The 8,987-nt window shown below is 33.4% G+C and overlaps 1 pseudogene; it reads left to right on the forward strand.

The window, feature by feature from the left end:
- The first annotated feature begins 1,773 nt into the window (after positions 1–1,773).
- LOC116644417 lies at positions 1,774–1,865 on the forward strand (annotated as a pseudogene).
- The last annotated feature ends 7,122 nt before the right edge of the window (positions 1,866–8,987 follow it).

Consider the following 8,987-nt stretch of genomic DNA (forward strand, 5'->3'; position numbering starts at 1 on the left):
TCATCTTTCTCTGACTGACTTCACTTAGCATAATACTCCCTAGCTCCATCCATGTTATTGCAAATGTCAAGATTTCATTCTTTTTTATGGTTGAGTAATATTCTATTATATACATTTATGTCATATCTTCTTTACCCAGTTATCTATCAATGGGCACTTGGACTGCTTCCATAATTTGGCTATTGTAAATAATGATGCTATAAACATATGGGTGCATGTATCCATTTAATCTAGTGTTTTTGTATTCTTTGGGTAGAATGACTACTGGGTCATAGGCTAGTTCTATTTTTAATTTTTTGAGGAATCGCCATACTGTTTTTTTTAGTGCCCGTACCAACTTTCATTCCCATCAACAGTGCAAAAGGGTGCCTTTATCTCCACCTGCTTGCCAACACTTGTTCCTTGTGTTTTTGATTTTAGCCATTCTGACAGGTGTGAGGTGATATCCCATTGAGTTTTGATTGCATTTCCCTAATGAGGAGTGATGTTGAGCACATTTTCATTTGTCTATTGGCCATCTGGGTGTCTTCTTTGAAAAAATGTCTGTTCGTATTTTCTGCCCGTTTTTTAATTGGGTTATTCGATTTTTGAATGTTGAATTGCACATATTTTGGGTACTAACCCTTTATCATATATGTCATTTGTGAATATCTTCTCCCCTTTAGTAGGTTGCCTTTTAGTTTTGTAGATTGTTTCCTTTGTTGTGCAAAAGCTTTCTATTTTGGTTCAATTCCAATAGTTTATGTTTGTTTTGTTTCCCTTGTCTGAAGAGACATCCATAATTGGAGGAACTTTGAGATTGGCTGAGATATTTGATTTGACATCATCTGTATTTATTACTTTTTATATCAGATATATTTAAAACAAAACTTCCCCAAACAATAAATAATAGTATTGAAGTTTTTTTGTATAGTTTTATTTTTCTTAAATCTTTTCTCCCCCCTCGTATTTCCCCAGCCCTTTCCTTCCAGCAACAAAAACGTGCAATACAAATCTGTCATATTATCCTTAGAAATATTATCAACAAAACTTTGAGACATAATTCAAATTTTCAATTATTCTAATTAAAGTAAATACTTATATTTATTTGAAATGGTTATAGTAATATTTCTAGGAAAGAAGAGAATTATTTACTTCAGTTACTTTCGTAGGGGGTAGTATTTTACTTAAGTACTTGCTAATACTCTCTTCTGAGTAGTTATCTTTTTTGCAAGCACACTTTAACTCAATCGGTTTAAAAATAAAGTGTTATTTTCCAAAAAGGTACTAGAAGATATTTTCAAAGGACTAAGAGTCACCTGAATTTTACTACACTTCAATATGGCAAGCTTAATAATAAAACATTGCTATTAGAGCTAACATAATCAATTATAAGATACATTAAAACAAAACAAAACAAAATACTGAGAAAGACAAAGTTCCCAAATAAACTGATTGTTATTAATTGTGAGATACATTAGTATTTATTCAATAGAATATAACAATTAAAAATGTGAATCTTAGAACATGGTATTAAAAAACACAGCATATAGAAAATTCTTTTTCTTCACAGACATTTTATAAGAACTCTCACCTTGGGGCGCCTGGGTGGCTCAGTCGTTAAGTGTCTGCCTTTGGCTCAGGTCATGATCCCAGGGTCCTGGGATCGAGCCCCACATCGGGCTCCCTGCTCAGTGGGAAGCCTGCTTCTCCCTCTCCCACTCCCCCTGCTTGTGTTCCCTCTCTCTGTCAAATAAAATCTTAAAAAAAAAAAAAAAAAGAACTCTCACCTCAAGCTTTGCACAGTGGCAGTATCATAGCCAATGAAGTTTATCTGAGGCACGATTATTGCTAATTGAAAGCTAAAAGAGCTCATCTCAATAGAAACACAAAACAGCCACAAATGCTACCAAAATATAATTTTAAATTTCCTTGTCACCACCTTTAAAAAAAAATAGAAAGAAATGATGAAATTAATTTTAACAATATATTTTATTTAGCCCAATGTATCCAAAATATTATCATCTCAAAATGAATTCTATGTAAAAAAATGAGATATTTTTAACTTTTGAAATGTGATTTGTAGTTTACATTACAATATATTCCACTTGGCACTACCCATATTTCAAGTGCTTTATAGCCACATGTGGCTAGTAGCTATCCTATTGAACAGCACAAATATAGATTATTTCCATCATCACAGAATGTACCATGGGACAGTGCTGGCAATGGAAATAAGATAGACATTAGTAATAAAATATGATAAATGGTTCACAAAACACAGGCAACAAACCTAGCCTTGGCTGATAGGGATTATTCCTAGAAGTGACATACTTGCATTCTCCACACATGGTAATATACACAGGAAACCACTGATTAATTTGGGGTTTTGATATTTATGTTCATTGATATAGAAATTTTTCCATCAAATGATTATTAATAATGACAATTTATATTTAGGAATCTAATTTCCTAAGCAAGTAATATATGAACAAAACTTATGTCAATCCTTCAAAGATGGTTTCATTCAAAATGTGTAGAGAAAGTTGGTTCTGATGTGATGGTTTATCCTTAGTATCAGTCTGATACATTGTGTCAAAATTAATATAGTATTTGGGACATTTCTGGTAGTAAATGTTTGTGAATATAGGTGTGCATGTGTGTGTGTTTAAGCTCTAACAAATAGATTCCAGAAACCAGTCATAGAAGTAAAAATAAAGTGAGGGCTTGCAAATAACCTGATTATTGTGATTCTTACAGAACACAAAACCAAACAACACTGGCTAAACTGGTTTCTACAGTGTCTTTATTTATTTATTTGTAAATTCAATTAATTAACACAGTGTCTTTAAAATATGCTTGTCTAAATGGCTTAGATAATTGCTAAATCATTTTTTTCCTGTTCTTTATTAAAGCAATGTGCAATGGAGGCTCCCATATCTCCCTTATATTCCTTCTCTAAGAGAATGATTATTATAACACAAAACAATGAAAAATTTACTGAAATTTTTATCTTCTCATCCAAATTATGCCTCTCTCTAAATTTCAGAAACAGGCTAAATGTATGTCCATTATCCTTACTCACAATATCTTGAAACTATAGGAGCAAAATTGCTAAATAACTGTCAAATAGTACTTCTTTCTGGTGGAATGTTCTCCCCCCCATCCCATTGCTCTAGACAAGGAGATGGAAAAAAATATGAATAGAAAAGAAAGGAATGAGTGAAGAAGATAAGGAGAGAAAAGTGTGTGTGCATGTGCATGAGTGTGCACGCACGTATGTGAAACAGACGGGTTGAGAGAGATCAGCATGTGTCTTGAATGGGGTGGCCCTGGGGATAAAAGTTTAAGTGAATCTTGGCTTCCTTGATACATTTCTTCAGTCCTCAGAGTCTCAGCAGTTCCAACCGGATGGCTGGACTCTTATTAGGTTATTCCAGAAAAAGACATTGGAGGAAGAAGGGTTTCATGGCTTTAGACTGTGAGTAAAAAGGATGCTCCTGTCAGTTTTCTATCCAGCACTATTTCTAACTTACTTAACTTGTTACCATAGTCATTAATTTCTCATGTGTAACATGGCTATTTGCCTGGAGAAAAATACAAGGGTACTACATCATTGACTTTCTATCATCTATTATGGATGTAATATTTTCAAATAATTCCAGAAGGCTGGTTAAACATGACCTCCCTCAACTGAAGCAGCAGTGAGCATTTGTCATGACATTTCCCTTCCCATATGGAGTTTCCACAGCATCTCTTTAATAGATTTCATTCTTTTCCCTGTTCCTTTAATTAACTTTTCTCATAGTTTTACATAAAATTAATTGGCAGAGGTTGATGAAGGAAAAGATGAAAATACAGTAAAAAGGAAATGAGATGTTGACGGTATTCTTAAACCCTTTTCAAACTTAATTAAAAACATGCAGAAAAATGCATAAAATCTAAATGCACAACTAAGAACTTATATAATAAGCATTCCTATAACCATATTTAAGGTCAAGAAATAAAAATTGTTATATGTTGAATATCCCTATAACCTCTCTCAAGGTCAAGAAATTAAATGTTATGAGTAGCCTGAAAATCCCATCTCAATCACAAACTCCTCCTTTTTTCTAAAGGCAACCAGTATCCTCAATTTAAAGGTAATCACTCCTTCACTTTCTTTGTAGTGTTACTACCTAAGGTACATACCTGAATGAAATAGTTTGATTTTGTCTCTTTTTGAGCATTATGTGGATGGAATTGCACATTATGTATTAATTTAGGTCTGGCTTCCTTTGCTCAATATTATACTTAAGAGATTAATCCATATTACTGTGTATATCTGTAGTTCTAAAGTATTTTCAGGATATGAATATACTGCAATTTATATACCAGTTTCCCTTCTAATGGGCATTTGGGTAGTTTCCAGGTTAGGGCTTTTATGATCAATGCTGCTATGAATATTCTTGCACATGTCTCTGAGTTCACATATGAATACATTCTTGATGTATATATACCTAGGAGAAGAATTGCTGAGTTTTGCATGACTTTAAATTGCTAGATAATATCAAACTGCTTTCCAAAGCAGTTTTATAAATTTACATTCCCTCAAAGTAATGGTATGAGTTTCTCTATATTCACACTAACACCTGGAATTTAATTTTATCCGTTCTTTTGGATACAATTCATTGGACCTTTAAGTTGCTTTTCTTGATGACTAAAGAAATTGAACTGCTTTTCAATTGTTGATTACACATTCAAATTTCTTCTTTATTCAAATCTCTTGCATTTGGGGAGGGTTTCCTTATATTTTTCTTATTGATTTGTAGTTATTTTTTTTGGTTATAAGTCTTTATAATATATTTCAAATATATTTTCTGACTTTAACTCACTTTTTATGATCAAATTTTATGACTAAGTATTAATTTTGATGAATTTTATGATTAGTGACTTTTTTGTTTAAAATATTGATATACCTTGAAGTCATAAATATATTAATCCATATTAACTTTTAGATCCTTTAGTGTTTTGATTTTTGTATTTTGTTCTATGTCCATGTGGAAATTATTTTTAAGTCATGTGAGTTGGGGTTCAATTTTCCTTTTTTCAGATAAGGACACCCAATTGTTTCACTACTTTTACTAAAAAGATTGTAATTTTCCCCTTCTCAGCAATGTTCCTGTTGTGTAAAATTAGATGTCCATATAGTCTCTTTTAGGTATCTGAATTTTATTCCATTGGCTTAACTGTCTGTCTTTGTAACCACAACCAACCACACTCTGCTAAATACTGTAACTTTACATGAAGGAATTGTATCTGTAGAACAAGTCTTGCCACATTGTTCTTCCTCAAGGGGAATCTTTTTGTCCTCAATTTTTATAAATAATCTTGATAAGATTTTAAAAATCTATTATAATTTGAACTATATATTAATTTCAGTGAAGTTGACATCTTTTAAAAATGAGACTTCCAAACCTGACCATAACATTGCCCCTCATTAATTTACTTTTAAATTTCTCTAAATAGTATTTCATAGTTTGTCCAAATAGATGGTATGTTACTTTCATTTGATTTATTCCTACATATTTTATACTTGAAATTTTATTTTATATTATTATTTATTTATTTATTTTTAAAGATTTTATTATTTGAAAGAGAGAGAGAGAACAAGCAGGGGAAGCAGCAGAGGGAGAGGGAGAAGCAGGCTCCCTGCTGAGCAAGGAGCCGGATGCGGGGCTAGATCCCAGGACCTGGGATCATGACCTAAGACAAAGACAGGCACTTAACTGACTGAGCCACCCAGGTGCCCCTATATTTGAAATTTTAACTAATATTTTTAATATTTAATTTTCAACTTTTTCTTCTTGCAATAGACTAATACAATGCATATTTGTTTATTTTTATCCACTATCTTATAAAGTCATATTAATTTGAAACTTACTCTACGTATTCTTCTGAATTTTGTACAAAGTCAATCATGTTATTTAGCAAAGTGAAATTTTATTTCTTCCTTTTCAATATCTGTAGCTTTCTCCCCTGACTTACTTCACTATCTAGAACCTGCAGCATCGTATAGAAAATATAAAACTAAAAAACTGGCAGAATACTGAAGGCTTTATTACCTAAGTACAGACCCAGAATTGTCAGTTTACATTTGCTTCAATTTGCATGTTTTTGCATTTTTCTAATTCACTTGAAATTCCAAGTGAAAGAACAAAGGGGAATATGTAACTGATCCCAGACTAAGGATTTGTGGAAAGGGGCTGATGAATTAAGACTCTGGGGAAGGAGTACTTTGGATGGTTTGCATGGACTGCTGGCTCCATGGGAAAGCAAGTGTTCTCATTCTGAAGAACATAGGCTGACTAAAAGAAGGAAAGATATAGAGCAGGTTTTGATGGTGATGAATGTTAGTTCTAGTTTGAGAAATTTTGAAAGAGATGAGTTATGTATGGAAAGACTGCTTTAAGAAGAGCACTTCTGAATAATTTATGGTTAAGATAAAATCTTTTGAATTCAAATATTGAGATAGGGAAACTGAAGAGACTCCATTTTTAGGAAGACTCTATCTCAGCTGTTTTTCTCCTGGGCCCCATTTGCTCATGTTCTGTATTTCACCTTGCATCTGAATAAACCAAAGAAGCTATATTCCTACTCCAAGGCAGAAGCAAGAGAGTTAATCATTCTCTGAATTTTGTCCTAGGTCCCCAGACACCTGATGACATTTAAGAAGAATTGGATCCCCAACATGTTCTAAGACATTAAAACCTTGGCTGACGCTGGCATTGATACACTCCACCTTTGATGATTTATGAATTAACACCTATTGTTCACCTGTCATGCACCTTGAATCAGACCCTACCCTGGATTCCTGAAGGAACATATGCCCTGGACCCCTTTCCAATATAAACCCCTAATCCCAGTGACAGAGATTCACTTTCCTTTCCTTTCCTAGTCACCCTGACACTCCATCTACCATACTCATCACTTATGCTATTCAATAAACACTGTTTTCATTTCCTCCTGGCTCATGTTTGATTTTTATACTTCTTGAAGCCAAGGGCCCTCTTTCTGGTCCTGCAGGATCCCTTCTGGGTCCTCAGACCTGGCCTGCTTATGTCAGTATGAGTCAAATTCTAATTCCCTCTGCATGATGAGATAATTTAGACAATAATGATTTTATAATTAACCCTATTATATAAAGAATAATTCTGCTTCTGGTGAAGAGTAGCATTCTGTAGATCAATGTTCCCACTACAAACAACTAGAAAGCCAAATAACATTTAAAACAAAACAAAACAAAATTATTTAAAGATGATAAAGAAATAGTATCAGAAACAGGATTCGAGGGACCAAGATTCCAGAGTAAATCATTCTTGGAAAGATGAACCAGCATTTAGCTACATTTTTTTTCCCCTCAGGATTTTTGCTAATGCTAGTTACAATGTAATGGACTCAGATTCCAGGTAAATAGTATAGATGGAAGTTCACAGAAGTAGGTAAGAGGCAGAAAAATTAAAGCCTAAAGAGACAAAAAGAGATAGGAGCAGAATACAGAGTTGACATCGTTCTGGTTGCTATTACTGCAAAAAAAAACTTAGCATCTTCAAGCCATTTATTTTGAAACCATTTTGTTTTGCATATGAGTTTACATATTGGGGTTCAAGAAAGCTTCAGCTGGGCAGCACCTGCTTGGAGTAACTAATGTGTTTGTGGTCAGTTTTCAGCTAAGCTACAATCATCTGGTATTAGACTAGGCATCTAATATGTCTTGATCTCATGGCTGTATGCTCTCTATCACCTGGGAGTGCAACTGAATTGGTGGTGGTCAAAGAACCTGTACAAGTCCTTCTCTAGTGTTGCAGTCTTGGGGTAGTCATATTTCTTTCCAGGAGAACCAAATGAAATTACAAGTTGTTGTATAACTACTGCCTTATTCCTGCCACACACTGTTGAAGCTGTCACAGAGCACCCAGATTCAAGAAGACAGGACAAATACCTCACCTTTCAATAGAATGAGTATCAAACCATTTGCAGAGATGTTATAAACCATCACAAATACTCTACTTAATTTTTCTTTAAGATATTTGCTGAATTATAAAGTTATGCCAGGTAAGAGGCTAACAAAAATATGCCTTTGTAAAGAATGAGATTGGCTATCTCCAGTGAGATCCAATGAATAATCCAAGATCTTATTTGGAATTCCTGGAGGACTAAACCTAGGTGCAGCAGGCAAAAAAATAAAAAAATAAAAAAATAAATAAAATAAAATAAACAGAGTTTCATCAAAACAGCAATTAAATAGCACATCAAAAGAATCATACACCATGACCAAGTGAGATTTATCTCTGGTATGGAAGGATAGTTCAACATATGCAAATCAACACCACATGAACAGAATGAAGGATACAAATCATATGAGCATCTCAATAGATGCAGAAAAATATTTGACAAAATTCAACACTATTTCACAATAAAAACTTAAAAAAAATTAAGTATAGAAGTACTATACCTCAACATAATAAAAGTCATATATGAGAATCCCACAGCTAACATCATACTCAACAATGAAAAGCTGAAAGTTTTTCCTCTAAGATCGGCAAAAGAGAAAGGTGTCCAGTCTTGCCACTGCTATTCAATATAGTACTAGAAGTCCTCGCCAGAGTAATTAGGTAAGAAAAAGAAATAAAAAAGCATCCACTTTGGAAAGGAGGAAGTAAAATTATCTTTGTTTGCAAATTACATGATCCTATATACAGAAAACTCTAAAAACGGCACTAAAATGGTTAGAACTAATAAGTAAATTCAGTGATATTGCAAGATTTAAAAAATCAATCTAGGAAAATCAATTGCATTTCTATACACCAACAACAAATTATGAAGGAAGGAAGGAAGGAAAGAAGGAAGGAAGGAAGGAAGGGATGGGATGAAGGAAGGAAGGAATGAAGGGAGGGAGGAAGGAAAAAAAAAGACAAAGAAAGAAAGAAAGAAAGAAAGAAAGAAAGAAAGAAAGAAAGAAAGAAAGA

Source organism: Phoca vitulina, unplaced genomic scaffold (genome assembly GCF_004348235.1).
Source record: "Phoca vitulina isolate PV1807 unplaced genomic scaffold, GSC_HSeal_1.0 scaffold29, whole genome shotgun sequence".
Classification (NCBI taxonomy): Eukaryota; Metazoa; Chordata; class Mammalia; order Carnivora; family Phocidae; genus Phoca; species Phoca vitulina.